This window comes from Rattus norvegicus, chromosome 9 (genome assembly GCF_021556685.1).
Source record: "Rattus norvegicus strain SHRSP/BbbUtx chromosome 9, alternate assembly SHRSP_T2T, whole genome shotgun sequence".
Taxonomy (NCBI): Eukaryota; Metazoa; Chordata; class Mammalia; order Rodentia; family Muridae; genus Rattus; species Rattus norvegicus.
In genome coordinates this window covers 40,728,518-40,751,554 of record NC_141542.1, presented here as the reverse complement: position 1 = coordinate 40,751,554, position 23,037 = coordinate 40,728,518, and the positions used below count along the sequence as shown (strand labels likewise).

At 41.6% G+C, this 23,037-nt stretch overlaps 1 long non-coding RNA gene and 1 pseudogene across 2 annotated transcripts in view; one reads left to right on the top strand and one right to left on the bottom strand.

Moving 5' to 3' along the window:
• The window catches only part of LOC120094649 (uncharacterized), a 47,286-nt gene extending 36,485 nt beyond the window's left edge, over positions 1–10,801 (top strand). The window contains exon 4 of the long non-coding RNA XR_015629056.1: positions 8,963–10,801. This is a non-coding gene — a long non-coding RNA (uncharacterized LOC120094649). The remainder of the gene's footprint in view (positions 1–8,962) is intronic.
• A 10,676-nt stretch (positions 10,802–21,477) lies between these two features.
• Snrpd1-ps1 (small nuclear ribonucleoprotein D1 polypeptide, pseudogene 1) lies at positions 21,478–21,983 on the bottom strand (annotated as a pseudogene). Its single transcript, XR_015629055.1, has one exon. The product of XR_015629055.1 is annotated as a small nuclear ribonucleoprotein D1 polypeptide, pseudogene 1 (transcript).
• Positions 21,984–23,037: the final 1,054 nt, after the last annotated feature.

Genomic DNA, 23,037 nt, shown 5'->3' with positions numbered 1-23,037 from the left:
TGTCAAGCTGCTGACATATGCTCTTTCCTGTTTCTTTCTGCAGGCCCTCAGCGCTATGAGTTTTCCTCTTAGCACAGCTTTCATTGTGTCCCATAAGTTTGGGTATGTTGTACCTTCATTTTCATTAAATTCTAAAAAGTCTTTAATTTCTTTCTTTATTTCTTCCTTGACCAGGTTATCATTGAGTAGAGCATTGTTCAATTTCCATGTATATGTGGGCATTCTTCCCTTATTGTTATTGAAGACCAGTTTTAGGCCATGGTGGTCCGATAGCAGGCATGGGATTATTTCTATCTTTCTGTACCTGTTGAGGCCCGTTTTTTGACCAACTATATGGTCAATTTTGGAGAAAGTACCATGAGGAGCTGAGAAGAAGGTATATCCTTTTGCTTTAGGGTAGAATGTTCTATAAATATCTGTTAAGTCCATTTGGCTCCTGACTTCTCTTAGTCTGTCTACGTCTCTGTTTAATTTCTGTTTCCGTGATCTGTCCATTGATGAGAGTGGGGTGTTGAAATCTCCTACTATTATTGTGTGAGGTGCAATGTGTGTTTTGAGGTTTAGTAAGGTTTCTTTTACGTATGTAGGTGCCCTTGTATTTGGGGCATAGATATTTAGGATTGAGAGTTCATCTTGGTGGATTTTTCCTTTGATGAATATAAAGTGTCCTTCCTTATCTTTTTTGATGAATTTTAGTTGAAAATTGATTTTATTTGATATTAGAATGGCTACTCCAGCTTGCTTCTTCTGACCATTTGCTTGGAAAGTGTTTTTCCAGCCTTTCACTCTGAGGTAGTGTCTGTCTTTGTCTCTGAGTTGTGTTTCCTGTAGGCAGCAGAATGCAGGGTCCTCGTTGCGTATCCAGTGTGTTAATCTATGTCTTTTTATTGGGGAGTTGAGGCCATTGATGTTGAGAGATATTAAGGAATAGTGATTATTGCTTCCTGTTAAATTCATATTTGGATGTGAGGTTATGTTTGTGTGCTTTTCTTCTCTTTGTTTTGTTGCCAAGACGATTAGTTTCTTGCTTCTTCTAGGGTATAGCTTGCCTCCTTATGTTGGGCTTTACCATTTATTATCCTTTGTAGTGCTGGATTTGTAGAAAGATATTGTGTAAATTTGGTTTTGTCATGGAATATCTTGGTTTCTCCATCTATGTTAATTGAGAGTTTTGCAGGATACAGTAACCTGGGCTGGCATTTGTGTTCTCTTAGGGTCTGTATGACATCAGTCCAGGATCTTCTGGCTTTCATAGTTTCTGGCGAAAAGTCTGGTGTAATTCTGATAGGTCTGCCTTTATATGTTACTTGACCTTTTTCCCTTACTGCTTTCAATATTCTTTCTTTATTTTGTGCGTTTGGTGTTTTGACTATTATGTGACATGAGGTATTTCTTTTCTGGTCTAATCTATTTGGAGTTCTGTAGGCTTCTTGTGTGCCTATGGGTATCTCTTTTTTTAGGTTAGGGAAGTTTTTTTCTATGATTTTGTTGAAGATATTTACTGGTCCTTTGAGCTGGGAGTCTTCACTCTCTTCTATACCTATTATCCTTAGGTTTGATTTTCTCATTGAGTCCTGGATTTCCTGTATGTTTTGGACCAGTAGCTTTTTCCGCTTTACATTATCTTTGACAGTTGAGTCAATGATTTCTATGGAATCTTCTGCTCCCGAGATTCTCTCTTCCATCTCTTGTATTCTGTTGGTGAAGCTTGTATCTACAGTTCCTTGTCTCTTCTTTTGGTTTTCTATATCCAGGGTTGTTTCCATGTGTTCTTTCTTGATTGCTTCTATTTCCATTTTTAATTCCTTCAACTGTTTGATTGTGTTTCCTGGAATTCTTTAAGGGATTTTTGCGATTCCTCTCTGTAGGCTTCTACTTGTTCTCTAAGGGAGTTTTTCACGTCTTTCTTGAAGTCCTCCAGCATCATGATCAAATATGATTTTGAAACTAGACCTTGCTTTTCTGGTGTGTTTGGATATTCCATGTTTGTTTTGGTGGGAGAATTGGGCTCCGATGATGCCATGTAGTCTTGGTTTCTGTTGCTTGGGTTCCTGCGCTTGCCTCTCGCCATCAGATTATCTCTAGTGTTACTGTGTTCTGCTATTTCTGACAGTGGGTAGACTGTCCTATAAGCCTGTGTGTTAGGAGTGCTATAGACCTGTTTTCCTGTTTTCTTTCAGCCAGTTATGGGGACAGAGTGTTCTGCTTTTGGGCATGTAGTTTTTCCTATCTACAGGCCTTCAGCTGTTCCTGTGGGCCTGTCTCTGGTGTCCACCAGGCAGGTCACTTGCAGCAGAAAAGTTGGTCTTACCTGTGGTCCTGAGGCTCAAGTTTGCTCGTGGGGTGCTGCCTATGAGCTCTCCGCGGCGGCAGCAACCAGGAAGATCTGCGCCGCCCTTTCTGGGAGCCTCCGTGCACCAGGGTTCCAGATGGCGTTTGGTGTTTTCCTCTGGCGTCAGAGATGTGTGCAGAGTGCAGTCTCTTCTGGTTTCCCAGGCATGTCTGCCTCTCTGTAGGTTTAGCTCTCCCTCCCATGGGATTTGGGTGCAGAGAACTGTTTATCCGGTAGATCCCTTCAGGTTCTGGCGGTGTCTCAGACGCAGCGGTCCTGCTGCTCTTGGGCCCTCCTCTGTGGGAACCCTGAGGCCTTATACAGTTTCCTCTTGGTCCAGGGATGTGGGCAGGGGTGGGCAGTGTTGGTGGTCTCTTCTGCTCTGCAGCCTCAGGAGTGCCCACCTGACCATGCGTGAGGTCTCTCTCCCACGTGGTTTGGGAGCAGAGAGCTGCTGCGGGCTGGGCATATCTGAACATTCTTGACTCATCACAAAGATATTTTCTTTTCTCAGAAGGTAGAAGAAACACTAAAAAGATTAGAGGCTTCAAACTTTGGACAGAGAATTTACTGTGGAAAACAATCAGATTGCACAATACAGCTGAGTGTGCAGCGTGATACCCCAGCAAGTGCACACATGACGTAGGCATGAGAGCTGGCTCGGATAGGCTCTTTTAAGCAATGCCTTAGTCTTTCAGAAATATGGGGGAAAAAACCTGTGATATCATCTTGGAAACAGGAGACTTAATTTAGGATCTTAAAAAAAAATGGATATGTTTCCCACTTCCAAAAGTGGTCATGAGCAGTATGTAGGACACTAAATGTGGATGTCCCTTGAACCCACTTTGGTTTCTGTGCTCTCTCAGGATTCCCAGGAAAGCAGTTGATTCCATACCCTAGACCTAGAAAACTCAGACGAGCAATGAGCATCTTGTAGCTGAGAACTTAAGACTTGTTTTGACCAATTTGATAATTTGATTAGAATGAAAGGCAGTAAAAGACCAATCCATGAAAATTAAGAAAAGTCAACATAAAGGGTAAAAATGGAACAGAGAAAAAGAAAAGTATATTGATAGGTGCTTTGTTTTGTTGTTTTGATTAGTAGAGAGAGTATCCCCCTCTCTCTGTATATACATATACATATACTTACATATACCTGAATATACATGTAGCTATAATGGTTTTGATAGGAATCTATAATCATATAGGTGACACACTTCTTTATTTTGTGTGGCTGAACCAAATAGACTTGGGAAATGTGGCTCTGGGTTTTTGTTATTTTAGGAATGCCGAACTGCAGGCCAATAGTTGTCTCACATGGGTCAGAAGAGATACTTACCGAGTAGAAAAGCCTTGTCTCTGGAAAGACTAAGGCAATGAGTTACCTAACAAGACCCATGGGAGTCAACAACAGAGCGAGCCCTGTCTTGTCTTCCAGGAGTGGCGACTGCGGGGCTCCTTCCAACAACACTATTACACCGAAGCACATTTGAACTTTTGAGAACTCACTAGGCCAGGTCCTTCTGCGGGCTGAGCTGACTTAGAGAATGTTCTGAAATGAACAGTACATGGAGGGAAGATTCCCTGTTGTAAGAAATCGAGAAGAAAGCATGAAACTTAGAACTCACGGGGACTTTATATAAGTCTGGCTGAAGAAAGAAAAAGAAAAAATAAAAGCGAAAATACAAAGCACTAGATAGCTGATTTGCCATTTATAACCCTTTCGCTTTGGGAGAGGCAGTGAGATTTCTCACGCTAGGCTCACAGTTGGTGGCTAAATCTTGGAGCATCCCACCCTGGAGGTGGGAAAGCAGGTTAGGTCATAAGTGCGAAACAAAATAACGAGGGAAATAGCAAATATGAAGATGTATAGAGTAAAACACATCCAGGACCTTAATGTTTGCAAACTCAGAGTAAAAATAGAAATAAATCTTATTTTTCTACATTTACATGTTTTGTCTCTCATTTTTGGAGTTTAAGAATATTCAAGAGAAGTGATCACGGTAGATTTTTAATTATCGTTTAAATAATTTAAGAGCCCTTGAGACTTCAATCAATGTTTAACTGTTGAATGAATTTATTTTGCATAGTTTTGGGAATCGGGTATAGGTTTAAGACCCTGGACATTGGATAAAACCAAAGTGAGGGTGGGTATATCTTTTAAAAGAGCAAAGAATCCTCCAGATATTAATTAACCTATCTAATAAGTTCATGGAATCACTGGCTTGGAGACTAATTCAAGCTCAACACTGGAAAAGAGTCTGTAGTGAAATGGGTGTCCCTGCCTTTCACATCTTAATTCCCTGCTTCTTTTTCCTCTGAGTGTACAGTGTGGTTCTTGTAGGGCTGGGACTGACCTGCAGCTCGGATTGGGTGAATGAAGCAGCAAATGTGCAGAAGCCAATGTGCAGTTGCAATTAAACTCACGCACTGGAAGCCACCCAGTTGCGGTAGAAATAAATGGTGGGACGATCTCCTCGTGCGTACCTGGGCGGTCCCTCTCTCGCTAGCAGGCTCCAGTAGGCCACTGGAACTAGCGCTAATTTATCTCAGCAGCTCCACGCCGCCCTAAGTACTCTCTGACCCAGGCAGTCCACAAGCCGTTCCAGCGCGGCAACCTGCCTTCACTCACAGCTCTATCCCATATCACATTTCCAATGGCTACTCTCCGAGCCTGGCAGCAAGCTCTCTACCCATCTAGTTCCCAAGGTGGATCGCTGCCATGCCAGTTTCATACAGTGGCCACCTATCTCATGGCTCTCTTACTGTGGACTCAGTTAAGTCACCACAGAAAGAGTCACCACCATACAATATCCTCTGATCCAATTGACAACACAAAACCCTGTACACACCCATTCCTTAAATATAGTCACAACAGCCTGAATCCATGCGCAGAGAAGAATGTTAACACCTGCGGCCATGTTCTCCCAGCTCCTCTTCCTCCCTTCTGCTTCTCCCTCCCTTTTTTTTTTTTTAAAAAAATTATTAGATATATTTCTTTATTTACATTTTAAACGTTATTCGCCTTCCCAGTTTCCTGTCCATAAGCCCCCATTCCATCCCCTCTCCCATATGGGTACTCCCCCTATACATCCCCCTTATTTTCCCCCCCTTATTCCCCTGCACTGGGGGGTCCAACATTGGCAGGACCGAGGGCTTCCCCTTCCACTGGTCCCCCAGCAAGGCTGTTCTCTGCTACGTATGCAGTTGGAGCCCTGGGTCAGTCTTTCGGTAGTGGTTTAGTCCCTGGAAGCTCCGGTTGGTTGGTATTGTTGTTTTTATGGGGTTGCAAGCTCCTTTACCTTTTTCAATACTTCCTCTAATTCCCCCCATAAAACCTCTGTTCCCACCTCACTTCCCTCTCATCCAATGACTGGCCTTGTTTAATCTTGTCTGCCTTCACCTGCATAATGACATCGACCTACACCACCCTTATTCTGCAACAGCAGCTTTCTCAGTCTGATTCCAAAGTGAATGCTTGATTCATCATCCCAACCAGCAGAGTCCTTCCTCTCTTTTCTCAAAACTCTTCTCCTTGGAGTGCGAAGATGTTTCAGCACTGATTAACAAGGAGACTCTTCTGTTTCTTCTGCCATCTCGGCAACCCTCCTTTTCAAGGGGGGAGCCCTCTGAAAAAGCAAGCAAGTAATTTTCTCTTTCATAATGCCCCCACTTTCATCCCCGCAGTTTGCTCATCTGAGCTAGTTTTAGAGTTAGGCGTTATCGTCAATCAGGGTCAACATATTCTTATTAAGTATTTGATCAAAAAGACATTTTCGCAATGGCCACTTATAAGCTCTATGCACTGCAGAAATTGTGGCCATTTCAGTGTCCTTTCCATTCCCAGGATTCTGAAGTCACCAGAGGAAAAAGACTGGTCAGTAAACAGAATGCAAAAGTAAATATAAGTGAGAGTTAAACAAGCCCCATCATGTACCCAGTGGTGAATATTGGACAAAGTAAAGCCAAGAAAAACAAGCAAGCCTTCTCTCCAACAAACATACCAATAAATGGAAGTCAGGACAACACAGGCCAATGGAGGACAGAATCCTTACTCAGCTGTTTCTTCCACAAACTGTAGCTTAGCAATTTTGTCTGAGATAAATTGTTCAATATTGGAAGGAAGCTCTTTAAGACTCGACTCAGGATGTTGTAAAGGGATGCTCTCAGGATTCAGGAAGCAAGCAATTCTAAAGCTTTGGTGGTGGTGGTGGTGGGGTCCCTGAAAAGAACCAGCCACACTAGGCCTTCTCTTCACCAGGTTAAGCAAGCATTAAACAGGCCCAGCAAAGCAGTACTGTCTAGGAGACAGCAAGACCAACTAAGCTTCCTGGAAGATAGACTCTGGAAGACTGACTAGCCAAGCTTCATGGAAGGAAGGGGCTCAGACTACCCGAGCTTCCTGTAAGCTGTTCAGGACTCCAGTATTCATACCCTGCCATCCACACCGCAGTGTGTTTTTTATGATGCAGCTGTATTTGAGTCACAAGAATGACTCAAATCTGTAAGCAATGGCTCCCCCATATTCCTGTAAGTAAACCCAACAAAACTCATTGGTTCACCAAATTGACTTCTCTTCCTTTTGTTTGTCATCTGTTTTCTATGTGCAGTGAGGAGATATTTGTTTACATCTCTCCGGGAATAGTATCACAACACCAATAAAGCATGTGTAGTTCCTGGGACCTGAACCTCTCCTATCAAGTTAATGTAAAAGGGATTTTAAAGGTCACACTGAGGACTAAATGAGGTTGTACAGTGTACAGTGGCTAATGTGATACCTAGTATAGTAACTTATAAATTGATGGTATCTACTTCTATAATTTCCATACACTCAATCTAAAATATTCGTTTTCATATAATCTTCAAGAGAATGAAATTTCTTTAGGTTTTTATGTTGAAGAGCACAGTCAGTGCCTTGAAGGCTAGTTTATGAGAAATGAAGGAATACAGTTGATTAAACTTTCCAAAATGTCTAAATGAGACCAATTTTGGATGCTTCTATAATTTGATCAACAGATAAATTTCAGTACTTGGTAAAGTCAGGAATACACCCACAAGGGAGTGAACATCCACTAAAAGGGCCTTAGAAGTGGTTGGCTTTGGGGAAATTATACCACAGGAGAAACACAGGCTCCACTGGCCATGTCCGAACTGGTGAGGACTGATCATCTCTAAGGGCGGTGCTCAGAGTGTAAGCTTTCAGGAAGACTTAAGCATATGACACAGAGAACAACGGATTCGTAATGGACGTGGTAATACCCAAGGAGAGGAGATTGCTAGCTCCCGGAGTTTTCATCTGATGCTGCCTTGCTCTGAAGCAAGCCCAATAACAGGTGAAATCATATTCTGCTTCTCGCCTGAGTAGGAATCCCAGACAGATAAACGGCTCATAATGGCCCCTTTTTGGTGATTGCCAGGTACCAGATGTTGAGGAAGCAGCATCTCCTTCAATAGCTTCTCCAAAGGGTCTATGTAGGCAGAACCGTCTGAGGCCAGTTTTATTGTGGAGGAAACTCAAAGTTAAAGTGATTATGGAAGAAACATGGATAATAAGAGACAGGGCGATGTTTTCTGTGTTATTTTAATGCTGACATCTTTAGTCTTGCTTGGCAGCTACAGCTCTCTCCTACACACCACACACACACACACACACACACACACACACACACACACACACACACACACCCCGCACACAGTCTTTCACAAAATCTCTTCTAGACCTTCAGAATATAACCCAGCACTCCCATTGCCATGGAGCCACCATCTTGTCCTTGTGTTTTGTAATCACCCTTCCAACCAACCAGCCCATAGTTGATCTCTGCTTTTGACCTTGAGTCTTTTCCAACTTTTCACTCCCCTCTCACCCAGGCCTTCATAGACATTCCACACATCTTCCTGAAGTTGCTCCAACCATGAGATGATTTTTCTCCACATGGAGGCCTGCAAACTCCCTGAGCACTTTTAGTCACTTCCCAAGTATCATTGCTCATCAAAACATCCTGCCTGTGGTGGACTGGAATGAGAGTGCCCTCTATAGGCATTGATGTTTGAATATTTGTAACCTAGGTGTTGGCATTGTTTGGATAACTTTAAGAGGTATGGGCTTGCTGGAGGAAATATGTTGGGCAGGGGTGGTTTCTCAGCAACAGAGGGCCCAAGGGATCAGGCATGCCTGTGCAAATACCCCGTTTCCTCAGAGTCTTCTCTGTAATGCCAGAGATCTCTTTGGGAATCTTGACTCCATGGTTTACCAACACCTTCTGTACAAGTTTGTCACTGATATTAAAAAAGGTCTTTTATGTAAGAGACAGTTCTGGTATACCTGGAGTCATCTCTTAAGCAGTGATTTCTTATTTTACTGTTTTCTATGTAGTATTATCTTACTCTCCAGCTTCTTTTTTAAAGGAAGGACATATTTCATAGCATCCTATGAACACTCAATATATTACTTCCTAAAAAACTACTAAAGTATAACAGGTGTCCACTTCTTTAAGCCAAAATTTCCTAACATCAAAGACAAGATTTTTTTTGTCAAAAGTTTTGTTCAGATTTTGGATTTGGCAGTAGAATTATTATACTATTATATAAAGTATGTGGCTCCTAATGACTAATCCTTTGTATATTTTACAGATAAGAAAAAGCCTTGTTGGAATAGAATTGAAGACCCAGAAATGAACCCACATACCTATGGCCATTTGATCTTTGACAAAGGAGCTAAAACCATCCAATGGATAGCATTTTCAACAAATGATGCTGGTTCAACTGGAGGTCAGCATGTAGAAGAATACAAATTAATCCATTCTTATTGCCCTGTACAAAGCTTAAGCCCAAGTGGATCAAGGACCTCCACATTAATCCAGATATACTCAAACTAATAGAAGAAAAAGTGGAAAAGACTCTTGATCACATGGGTACTGGGGAAAATTTCCTGAACAAAACACCAATGGCTTATGTTCTAAGATGAAGAATTGACAAATGGGACCTCATAAACCTGCAAAGCTTCTGTAAGGCAAAGGACACTGTCCTTAGGACAAAACAGCAACCAACAGATTGGGAAAAGATCTTTACCAAACCTACATCTGATAGAGGGCTAATATCCAAAATATACAAAGAACTCAAGAAGTTAGAGTCCAGAGAGCCAAATAACCCTATTTAAAATGGCATACAGGGCTAAACAAAGAATTCACAGCTGTGAAATATCAAATGACTGAGAAGTATCTAAAGAAATGTTCAACATCCTTAGTCATCAGGGAAATGCAATCAAAACAACCCCTGAGATTCTACCTCTCACCAGTCAGAATGACTAAGATCAAAAACTTAGATGACAACAGATGCTGTCGAGGATGTGGAGAAAGAGGAACACTCCTCCATTGCTGGTGGGATTGCAAACTGGTACAACCACTCTGGAAATTAATCTGGAGGTTCCTCAGAAAATTAGACACTGCACTACTGAGGACCCAGCTATACCTCTCCTGGGGCATATACCCAAAAGATGTTCCAACATACAACAAAGACACATAGAAGCCTTATTTATAATAGCTAGAGGTCGGAAAGAACCAGATGTACTTTAACAGAGGAATGGATACAGAAAATGTGGTACATCTACACAATGGAGCACTACCCAGCTATCAAAAACAATGACTTCATGAAATTTATAGGCAAATGGATGGAACTAAAAAATATCATCCTGAGTGCGGTAACCTGATCAAAGAAAAACACACATGGTATGTACTCATTGATAAGTGGATATTAGCCCAAAAGCTTGGAATACCCAAGATACAATACACAGACCACATGAAGCTCAAGAAGAACAACCAAAGTGCAGATGCTTCACTCCTTTTTAAAAGAGAGAACAAAAATATTTATAGGTGGGGCTATGGAGGCAAAGTTTGGAGCAGAGACTGAAGGAACAGCCAGTCAGAGCCTGCCTTGCATGTGATCCATATATATACAGCCACCCAAATTAGATAACATTGATGAAGCTAAGAAGTGCATGTTGACAGGAACCGGATATAGATGTCTCCTGAGAGACACAGCCAGAGCATGTCAAATACAGAGGCGAATGCTAGCAGCAAACCATTGAAGTGAGAATACGACCCTCGTTGGAGGAATTGGAGAAAGGATTGAAAGAACTGAAGGGTCTTGCAACCCCATAAGAACAACAGTGCCAACCAACCAGAGCTTCCAGGGACTAAACCACTACCCAAAGACTATAAATGGACTGACCCAGGGCTCCAGCTGCATATGTAGCAGAGGATGACTTTGTTGGGCGCCAATGGAAGGAGAAGCCCTTGGTCCTGCCAAGGCTGGACCCCCCCTTGCAGTGTAAGGAAATGTCAGGTGGATGTGAAAGGGGGGGATGGAGAGGGGAATACCCTTATAGAAGAAGTTGAGGGGAATGGGATAGGGGGCTTATCTCTGGGAAACTGGGAAGAGAAAAACATTTGAAATGTAAATAAAATAATATCCAATAAAAGAAAAGAAAAAAGAAAAATTAAAGAAAAAGAAAAAAGAAAAAAAGCCTTGCTACCAAAGACTCCAAACGATAAGAAAAGGATTGTGTACCTAGACCAATTAGTGTCTCAGTAAAGTGAAGAAGTAAAGATAAGGTAGCTCACCCCGTGCCACCCAAATTCGAAGATAAGGAAAGATCCTGCTTTCCTTGTTCTGGGAGGCATAAAGGGCAAAACCAACCACAATCTCAACAGAACCAGGAACCATTCCAATTCAAACATGTTTTATTCTAAATTTTTCTCTGAGTCTGCTTTGACAAGAGAAAAATAACAAAAGAAGCTTTAGGAAATAGTGAAAATATCTAGGCAAGTTCAGTGGATACCTGTAGTTTGTTTTCTCTGTCCTATATCCTCATTTTAGAGAACATGTGAGGATGTGGGCCATGTTGCCACATGAAGAGGAAATGACCTGCTTGGACCTGCGAACCAGAGTATCCTCTCCTTCTGGACACAGACTTGTCCTGTTGCTACCATGTAATCTACACAAACTCAGCAGCTATCTGACAGAGTGATGTGGACACTGTGCAGTGAGGTGTGGGGTGTCTGTCTGAACTGTTAGATAGGAAGGAGGACTTGAGGTTGGTGGGGCTGGTGGCCATCTTCTCAGATGAATGAAGAGAAATGTCTCAGACCTAAACCCTCACTGAGGAAAGCACACAAAGAAGGCAGAACAAAGGGAATTCGTATCATTTGACTTTCCACATCGGGCTACAGCCAAAGTCAGCCTGCTTCTCTGGCTTTCTCAGTTTTATGAGCCAAATGAATTTCTCGCCTCTATATTAAATGGCTAGTACAATTTGGGATTTCTTTCTCTTTTGACCAAAAGAGGCCCAACTTCTGAACCAGAATTCTTCATCAATATCTCCTCAATTGTCTGACGCCTTATTTGCCAACAACTAAAATACATCTTTAAAGTCATGGCCCGTTAATGGTGGCTCTCAGTCTGTGGCTCATGCCCCCACAGGGATCACATATCAGATATTTACATTATGATTCATAACAGAAGCAAAATTTCAGCCACGAAGTAGCAATGAAGATCATTTCATGATTGGGGAACACCACATGAGGAACTGTATTAAATCGCAACAGCATTAGGAAGGTTGAGAACCACTGTTGTAGAACAATGAAGACGATTCCAATATGCTTAACTTCATATCTTAACTTGTCTCTCCCCCTTCCCCATTTCTTCCTTCCTTCCCCTCCACCATCTTTTTTTCCCCAAAAAGTGGTAATATACTGTAGCTTCTGTACCAGAAAGTAAGTGTTATAAAGAGACATTCAGTGTCAACAGTTACAAATTCAAATTTTATGACTATTTTTCAGTCATCAAGAAAGCTAAATAAAGTAGTATCCATCCCCAAATGCTATATTATTTATAACTATATATAATTATATATAATTTATAATTATTTATAATTTATATTGGTTAGCACCCCCCCCCCCCAAGAAGATTGAATCCCTTTTGTGGTTTTGTTTTTTTGTTTTGTTTTGTTTTGGTTTGGTTTAGTTTCCATTTTTTGTTTGTTTATTTTTGGGCCTACTTGGTACTTACTAGTTATACTTTTGACCAAACTGTAGCTTATCTGTCATTTGTTCTCACTATCTGTAGTGAGAATTATGATGTTTTAAGTAAGAATGTAAAATGAATACTACATACATGTACACATACATGATGTATATACACATATATACAAACACACACTACTGACACACATACACAGACACATACTGTGCACATATTCACATACTAATTGCACACACATACATACACAAGCACACATACTACCCCACACAATACACAAACTGCCTATAGACATGCACACATGAAAATTCACTGCCTGTACTCATACACACATGCACATCATATCTACATACATACATACATGCATACACATGCACACACTGTCTACACACACACACACACACACACACACACACACACACACACACACTGCTTTCCTTCTGGGAGTAGGCGCTCAGTAAAAGGTAGTTATTTTTATATTATCACTATCACATTACTTTCACCGACTATTTTTAGATTCTGGAAGGGGAATGGCATAAAAAGGTATTCTTACTCAGTCTTTAAGAATAGCTAAGGAAAATAGGACATTGCTAAGTAAGCAAGAACATTTGTGTCTCTGTCTCATGCCTACATTTGCAATAATATGAATAGGCAACAAGATTAAGTTTCTTTTAAGGGACGCTCCATATTTTCTATCCTCAAGCCAATGACTTCTTGTTTTCTCCCCCTGACTTTAAAAAGCCTGATAAAAAGATAAAACCAGTGAGGTATGTAAGTGCCCGTGTTAACGTCCCCATAGAAAGTCTTACTCTCAGTTTTGCACACCTATCGTAGAACAGAGTAAACCAAGCTTTCCTGGGTTAGCCACACATTTTTCTGCAAAGGTCCCTGAGCTAGATTTTTTTTTACTGGAGTTTGTTAAAAGTATATATGATTGTTTCATATATGTGGCTTAAAACTCTAAATATGCAAAACACACAGCCAGCGAGGATGGGAGGAAGCTGGGATCAGAAGCTTCAGGAAGCATTGCCTAACATTGTTTTTCTTAGGCCAAGCATTTCTTGTTGGTTTATTATTTCAACAACTCAATGACAGATAAATATTCATGCCCATGGCAATGTTGATCCTTAAAAACATAACTGAATATATTAAAATATGGAGGCTTTTACAGTGACGCACATTGGCCTTGAAGCTACCTTTCATCTTTCTCCTGCTAGGTATTTGAACGAAAAACAATGTCGTCTTTTGCACAGGTGTAGGGCTTTATAAAAATGCTTTTATATGGGGTTTTAAGTGGGTTACACACTGTCTTCCATAAAACACTAACTGACGGGGAGTTGCTGCTCATCTCTCTTCCTGTTTTAAATCTGTAAAATTTGCAGCTCTGCGCCTTAAATAGTTTGCCAAAGGTCAAGCTTCTAAAGGACACACTCAAGGAGAATCCACTCAGCACATTTGTTGTGTCAAAATTTCATTACTTTTTTTTTTTTGCTGTTGCTGCTTCATTTTATTTTAAATTCTTGAACTTCTCTATCATCATCCGGCTAACAGAGAGTTAGTTTTGGTGAGTGTGAGAACATTTTTGTTTTCATTTAAGGGAAGAAAAGCTGATTGACTTTTCTACTACATGTGGCTCCTACAACACAATGATTACCTCTTTATCTTTTAGGAAGCAGGACATATTTATGAATTAGTGACAGTTCATGAGTTAGTTAGGTTTCTGTCATGGCAGGAAAAAAGCCCCTCAGGTAAATGATCTGTGGGGAAAGATTCATCATTCTGTCCATAGTCAGTTACCTTTGAGCTAGCTGAGGCAGAACCCCATGACCATGAACATATCACGGTGCAAAATACTCATATGTGGCAGCCAGGAAGCAAAGAGAGGGAGTGAGAAGGAACCATGGGTTCCATATTCCCTTTGGGCACAAACCCCCAGCTGCCCAACGCCTTTTCATCACACTCTATCTCCTAAAGGTTTTACCCTCTGGTCAAGGCCTCTTGACCAATTCCTTAACACACAGGCCTCTGGGGCATTCAAGATTTAAAGTATAGGAGATAAATGAATGAGGAAGACCCATGGATGTCTTGGCATGTTAAATTATTATTAAACTGGTTAAGGCATGTGAAAGAAAACCATTCTATATAGGCGTCACTTCTTCATCTTTCCTTCTTTTCCTCTCTGGTACTGATTAAAAACTAGATAATAGAATGATATGCTGGACTATTCCATTTGGGAAGAATTGCTCACAGGTGATGCTGGATTGAAAATATCCACTCTGGTAATATTTTATAATCCAATTTCTGAATAGTCCTTGTCTTAGGGTTTCATTGCTGTGAAGAGACATCATGACTAAGGCAACTCTTATAAAGGACATTTAGCTGGGGCTGGCTTACAGATTCAGAGATTCAGTTCATTATGATCATGGCAGGAACCATGGCATCTACTAGAGGGGCATGGCGCTGGAGGAGCTGAGAGTTCTACCAAAGGAAGCTAGAACTCTGGGTCTCATGTGGTTAGTGGGAGGGTCTCTTTGCACCCCCCATAGTGACCTGCTTCCTCTAATAAGGCCACATCTATGCCAACAAAGCCATACCTCCTTATAGTGCTACTCCCTGGGCCAAGCATATTCAAACCACCACAGTCCCCAACACATTTTGTCCCCACCCCAGTAAAAGACCTTTATTTTTGTTTGTTATTCAATTTCTGTTTTCTAGCTAGAAAACACCATTAACTCTTACCTTCTTGCTTATTTCCCAGACCGAAGAGTTTGAGGCATTCACAGCTACCTGGAGCATGACCCTCTCTCCTTAGCTCAACTTAGGAACACTTGCTTCAACTCTATTGCTATCGAATTTTAAGCAGAAGTTGCAATTCTGCCAGGAAGAGTGAAGATGTGACCGTTCTCAGATTGAGCACGTGACAACTGAAATTTTACGAAGGGGGAAAGGAAAGGGTGGAAGCAGAAACACTCTGTAGCAACAACTACTGTAAGTTGTCCGTGGGAAGAGTTGCCTATATTGTGGATTAAAAAAATCATGCCTCGTATGTAAAAATGGTTAAAGTCTCAGATGAAGCTGAGGGACACAAGCACAGCATTAGCAGATATAGAACTGGTCTCCTTCAGGAACATCCCCTGTGTCTAGAGTCCTGTGCTTTGTCCCTGGACAAACTGTCCTTTTGCTCTGGACCAGTGATTATTCTCTACCACTCTTCTTGTCTCTCTGGCTGGGTCTCGCTGGCACTACCTTCTACGTACATTTCCAGTGTGGCTGTGTTGGGTGTGGGGTGAAAATGATCCATGCTTTTAAAGAGCTGCTGCCTGACGGGTGCACTTGAGAGACTTTGCATGGATGCGCCAGGATCCCCCTAAGGTCACCAGGTTCTAGATATACTTTATGCAGTGACTAGATAATATTTTGGTGCTCTTGGTAATGACAGGATGTATGTTACGTTTGAAAAGATAAAAATTCTATACAGACAAGGCCAGGGTTGGGATATATTTTTTCATAATAATGTCTCCCAACGAAAATGAAAGCTCCTATTTTCAAGGCATATATTTTTTTTCTTTCTCATTTGGCTCTGAAATGGGTTGTATAATTTCTGGCTAATGTTATGTCGGCAAACACCATTACAACAAATGCCTACTGAAAGTTCGTCTCTTGAAGCCCTGGTTCTTGTAATGCTTACACAACAGGACAGCTCTGGTCTGGCAACCCCAGCCATCTTCAGCTTCCCTCAGGTCCCTTGTAGGGCTACATAAGACTTAGCAAGAAGAATATTAAACAGCAAACCCACAGTGTCTTAAGAAATAACAAAGCATTATGACTTAAGTAAGTACATTTAGAGTGATTAGTTAATCAATATTACATAAATGGTATAGCAGTCTATAGTCCATTTAAAAAAATCACTCAAAAATACACTTACAGGAGAGAGCCTCGCTTCCCAGTCAGCGATGATGTCTTTTTTAATAGATGTCTTAATCAAGAGGCACCACAAACCTGTGTTTACACATGTAGTTTTGTAACGGCTCAAAATTCTCATGAGCAACGCCAATTGTATATATTTCAACTCTCCTTACCTCAGGACGTTAGTAACTCTATTCTAAGAAATGTGAGTTATCAGCAAAAATTGGGGGTGGGGAGAGAAAACAATAACTAACAACCTAAGATGTTCTATTATTACATTTGACCCTGACTGCAGTCTTTAACATCATCTGTTGCTATGAAGCCTGATTACATTCCCAGGGTTCCTATGTGCTTAGGAATAGTTTCTTTTTAATACATTATAGAATCACATTGTTTGGAGAGCAAACATATTTTGGGAGCAAATCGATAGTGAGATGCACACTCAAGGGAAATCAGGGGTGAGGAAACAGCATCACTTTAGAACTATTTGCAGTACATACCAGATTAACTTTTTGAACTCTTCCAATAAAAGAAAAAAAAATACAAGTCAGGTTATATGACAAAGCTTTCCTCAAATTTCATGCCTGGGTTAGTGTCCAACATACATGAGATTCTTGTAACAAATGAAAATTCAATTCTATTAACTCAAATTCTATTAAGTCAGCTTTTTATATTTTCAAACAATGCGCATATACCTGAAGTAAATTTCATGTACATACCATTGCCCTCATCAGCATAAAGACAAGAATCTGTCTTCTTTAAAATCCATGTCCAATGTCTCTGTTTGGAAAGAAATTATCTTTTTTAAGTTTTTAAAAAAGATTTAATTTTATTTATGAGCACTCTGTAGCTGTCTTCAGACACAGCAGAAGAGGGCATTATATCTGATTACAGATGGTTGTGAGCCACCATATTGGTTCTGGGAATTGAACTCAGGACCTCTAGGAAGAGCAATCAGTGCTCTTAACCGCTGAGCCGTCTCTCTAGTCCTTTAAAAACCGTATTTAATCTTTTTGTACAGTTCAGATTTTATCCCCCTCTCAGTCTACCTTCTGACTGTTCCACATCCCATATGCCTCCCCTGACCCCTCCTCTATCTCCATAAGGATGTCCCCACTACCCCACCTCCAACCCACGAGACCTCTCCACTCCTGGGGCCTCCAGTCTCTTGAGGGTTAGGTACATCCTCTCTGACTGAATCCAAACCCAGCAGTCCTCTGCTGTATATGTGTGGGTCCCATATCAGCTGGTGTATGCTGCCTGGTTGGTCATCCGGTGTTTGAGAGATCTTGGGGGTCCAGGTTAGTTAAAATTGCTAGTTCTCCTACAGGGTCTCCCTCCTCCTCAGCTTCTTCCAGTTTTTCCCTAATTTAACTGCAGAGGCCACAAGCTTCTGTCCATTGGTTGGGTGTAAATATCTGCATCTGACTCTTTCAGCTTTTGTTGGGTCTTTCAGAGGGCCTTCATCACAGGCCCCGTTTTGGGAGCACACCATATCCTCAGTAATAGTGTCAGGCCTTGGGGCATTTCTTACAGTTCTTCAGATGAATGTCTGAGGTCAAGAGTCAATGTGGCTGGCCTGTATCAAGAGTTCTCCTCTTTAGTTGAAGTAGGCTACTGTCTCCTATCTCAGAGAGAAAGAGATAGGAGGAGATACTGGGGAAGGGGAGAAGGGGGTAGGGGATAGGAGAGGGAGAGGACAGAGGAGAGAGGAGAAAAAGTTTGTGGGGGGAAGACAGAGAGAGGGAAGGGAGGAGGAGAGAAAGAGGGAGGTCTATTTCTCTGATGTTTCTTCTTATAAGGTATTGCTGTCACCACAAAGGGTTCCTTCTTATGTCATCACTAGATACTCACTGCCTCCAACCAGCATCAGTTTCACCTAGAGATTACAAATTTAACACATGGCATTTACAAAGTTAATGAAGTGGGCTGGAGAGATAGCTCAGTGGTTAAGGGCACTGACTGATCTTCCAGAGGTCCTGAGTTCAAAACCCAGCAACCACATGGTGGCTCACAAGCACCTGTAATGAGATCTGATGCCCTCTTCTGGTGTGTCTGAAGACAGCGACAGTGTACTCATATATCATAAATAAATAAGTCTTTTTTTTAAATAAAAAGTTCATAAAGCAAAAAATGCCTAAACAAATAGAAAATAGCTGTAAATATTATTATATTAAAAACCATCTTTAAATGAGATCTATTTAAACACATCAAAAGAAAATATTTTCATTGGGTGGGGGGACCTCAAGGAATGAACCAACCAAACAAACAAATGAAAAACCCCAGAAGATCCAAGTATCTTGCATCCATAAGAAGTCACTTTTAGTACAAAGACTCAGATGAGTTAAAAAGTGAAGGGCGAAGGGAAGCATGCACTGTGAGTTCATATCACCAGGAAACCAAAGCCTTTTTCAGTCTCAGGCAATTAGGTTTTAGAACAAGAAAGAATATTAAAGATAAAGGGCTGTTGTATATTGGTCAGGATCTCCTTCTCTAAGGTCCCGCAACCCTTGTGAACTTAACAGCTTCTCAACACATGAGGTGAAACTCCATCAGAAGAGACAAGGCTGTCACAGTAGGTGGCGGAACTTCTCCAGAGGGCTACATAAAATACTATGACAGGCAATGGATTGTCTGGGGCATGGGCAGGGACGTGTAGGAGAGCAGCTTTAGTTTACACCGTTATGATTCTTTCCTCGTCTATTGTAAGGTATCTACTATGTATTGAAAAGTAGGAAGCGAGAGAAAGAAGACAGCCTCAAACTGGACAAGATTCCTGCCACACACATGGAGCCTCAGTGTTTGCATCTCTCAAGTGTGGACCATAGGACTCTTCTGTGAGTGCTTCAAGGATTATGTTAGGTACATGCACCAAGTGGTATTGCATAAGCCACATGGGGTGTGTTTGTGTGTGTGTGTGTGTGTGTGTGTGTGTGTGTGTGTTTATACCCTGGTCAACCTGTAGTATAGGAGTTGTTCTCTCTTTCTACCATGTGGGTCCCTGGTATAAATCTCAGGTTGTCAGGCACGGTTTATGTAAGTCACACGATCGCCTCATGAGTCCTTAAGAAGCTTTCCATTTTTTTCAGATATTGGTCATTTCCAACTCAGTTTTAGTTCTCGGATGTAAAGGTCTGAGAGAAGACCTCTGGTGCATACTTTTCGGTGCCCTAGTGACTTGAGTTTTGTTGTATATGATAATTCCTTCATTTCCTGCCATGCAAGTTCAGTGATTCACATCTTTCAATGCTTGGGAATTTGGTCATATGTCATCCACTGACGTCTGTACAGCAGGACAGTCAGGCACATAATGTAAGTCATCCTAGCATCCTGCATTGGCTTTTACATTTTATCAATAATGATTTTAAAATTTGTATCACATTATGTATTCATTTGCATGTATAAGTCCGCCCCCCCACCCTGCGGGCGCATGTGTGTGTGTGTGTGTGTGTGTGTGTGTGTGTGTGTGTGTGTGCCCCTATGCCAGGATCAGAGGCACAAGTTAGTTCTCTTCCTCCACCCTGTGAGTCCTTGTATGAATCTCAGCTTGTCAGACATGGGAGTGGTGTCCCTGTCCATCAGGTCTCTGGTCCTGTCTTACCTTTGAGAAGCTTCAGTGTCCCAGCTCAGCGAGACCTTGTTACCTTTGGCTCCTGCTAGGCAGAACCGACAGTAATTAACACACGTCGCTGACTCTGTGAGTTCATCTGTTGCTTCGGTCTCACAAGCCCAAGCTTAGAGCACGAGGGAGTAGGAGCGAAGAGTGGAGGCAGGAGACAAAGGGTTAAAGAACATGCCATATTTTCTTGCAGATGCAAATACTTTTTTTTCTGAGATCAGTTCTAAAACTGTACTGATGGTCTGGGTGTGGGGGGACAGCATTTGTCGAGATGTGCTATAACTGTAACTTTAATCACTGTTAACGCTCCTCAATTAATACTCCATAAGAAATATAAGAATATAAGCTACTAAGAGTTCAAACACACCTAGTTACCAGTCTCTGAGAAAAGGCACAGTGCAGAATGCCCCAGTGATGAAGAAATGACATCATTTCAACGAAACTTTTGAGGCATTTTGACATTTTGAAGCTGAGAGCTCTCACAAAAGGTCAAAGGATCAAAAATTAATTCTAAATAAAGGTTGGCTTATGCATTTTAAGCCAGGCTACCTTTATGTAACATGTACTGTGGCCACTTGAGGCTGCTAGTGGTGTGGTGTTGGTCCTGCAAAAGGGACAACTTTTGTCTGTGTTTACTCAGACGCTTTCCTACTGTGGTCTCTTCTCCTGGACTCCCAATCCCCTCTTAATTCCTAATTCAGTCTTTGTGCTGCCCTAGGACTTTCCAAAGCACCACATTACTGCAGTATGTCTGTTTTGTTGCCTTTTTACTTCTTGTTCCTACCTGTCCAATGTAAATATGTGTCCAATATGTAAAAAAAATCAAGAGAAACATATTGGACACATATTTACATTTTCATATTTTTCATATTGGACACATATTTTCAACCAAAAGCAAATTATAAGAGACAAACTTTATTTTTCTGGCCTGAGCCCCAGAGAGCACAGCATGTATGAAGCAGTGGTATTTGGGACACTGGATGTCTGGGGATGAGACACATTGTTCTGCAGGAGCAAGAAAGTGAACCTGGCTATTCACATGTTTGCCTTGTGACAGACCCTGGGGCGGGTTCCATGTCAGCCAAGTCACACATCTGCACTGTGTCAGCACTGGGAGAAAGAAACCAAGTCCTGGATGATGACAGCGCCCTAAGTTATGGCGCTTGGGTCTTATGTCCACAGAGTAACATCACTAAAGGTACTGGGTAGAACGCTGCATGGGAGAACCCTGTGCACAGAAGGAGATCTAGGTGCTCAGAGGAGTCTTGGTCACTGTATTCAACTAAGCAACCACTGAAGAAAAGCACACGAAGACTAAATGAAGCAGTGGCCGGCAGTCACACCCGCCATGGATCACGCCGGTCCCTACCTGACGTATCAGAAAACTTTATGGCTACGAGGTACATGGAGTCTTTTCTTGTGGTGAACAATGCATTTTAGGCTGGGCAGTACTCCCTTTACTTTGGACATATCTCTTTTTTTTTATTTTTTTTTCATGCTCAGTACATATGTATTTCATGCGGAACATACTCTATGAATACAGTAGCCGCTAAAACTTCAATTTGATAATCAGCAGACAACTCTGTCCCTATCCTTATGTTTGTTAAAAACTGACAAACAAACAAAACCTGTACAAAAAATACCCCAAATTCCTTATCAATCTCAAACAGCAATCTTGAGAGACATTACCGCCTAGGACCCCCTCTTCCTCTGCCACGACCACGTCCTCTTCCTCTACCCCGGCCTCGGCCTCTTCCTGCAACAGCCTCTCTTTTCTTAGACTTCACTTTAGGTTCGACATCCACAAGTAGTGTATCTAGAGGTAAACTGTCTGGTAGAATAAAATACCGAATGTTATTGCCTCGAATACTCAATGTTTCCAACTGTACAGGCTCTCTGTTCTTCAGGGCCATTTTCACAGCTTTAAGGTGCGTATTCATGCTGACATCTACACCTGCGATTGTTCCATGGACTTGCGTTCCATTCTTCAATTCAATGGTTACAGTTTCATGAAAAATTTCATCAAAAATCTCACGAGCTTCATCCTAGCGGCGCAGTCTCCCTTCTAGTCCAACTGTCCACGGAATTCAGTCTCCAAAGACCCACAGACTAGGAGTATGAATGGCTGAAAGAGTGACATATCTCTTTTTATTGGTTATTTTATTTATTTACATATCAAATGTTGTCCCACTTCCCGGTCTCCCCTCCGCAAACCCTCCATCCCGTCCCCCTGCCCCTTTGCCTCCACCTACCCACCCACTCCCACCTCACCGCTCAGAGCAACGACTGAAGTAAAATGTTAATATGCAACTTGTGTCCATCTTAGAACAGAAGCTAAGAACGTTTATAACAGCACAATATAACTGCTCATTGGGGCAAGACAGTATATGAGATCTGTAACAGTCAGTGTTGTGCATGATACCCTACCGGAGGGCTGAATTTCCAGCCAGATAGCCCAATGGTTAGATGCTATATCAAAATCGAATTGTACAATTATCCAAATTTGACAGTGAAAAGCAATATGTAGATGAGTTATTAACATTGCTAAATAGGCTGAAGGAGGCAAGTTTTGCATGAGAATTCATGCTTCAGACCGCCAGAGCTTTATTCCAGGTGTCAGGATAGACACTGGATACTGAGTGAACTGCCAAGAATAAAAATGATCTTCCTCTTCCCCCTCTTCTCTCCCCTCTCCTTCCCCCTCTCTCTTCCTCTTTCCTGCACTGCATCACATGGACTTAGTGTAGCATTTCAGCGAACATTAGCTCACCCAATCTCTATTTCTGGCTCCTTTTGTAAGCTGCTGCACAGTTCTGGCTTCTGTGAGACAAGAGGATTTGGGCTAGTTCACTAAGTGGTTCTCTTGGGTTGCATAAGGTGTAATCTCAACATGTTGTCTTCTACTTTGGTTTTTTTTTTTTTTTAAACGAACCAGTGACGACTAATCCTCTGCCATCTGAAACAATCTGTAAATATTGGTTATTTGTCCTCTCACAAAATCTTCTGCCACACTTTTTTTTCTTTAGTCACTGTGGATCATGCCATTGTATGTGTGTGTGTGTGGGGGGGGGGGGTTGAATCAAGCTTTTCAAAATGTTCCAGAAATTGTAATGTGGATGAAGTTTACTTGAATGTATGCATTTTA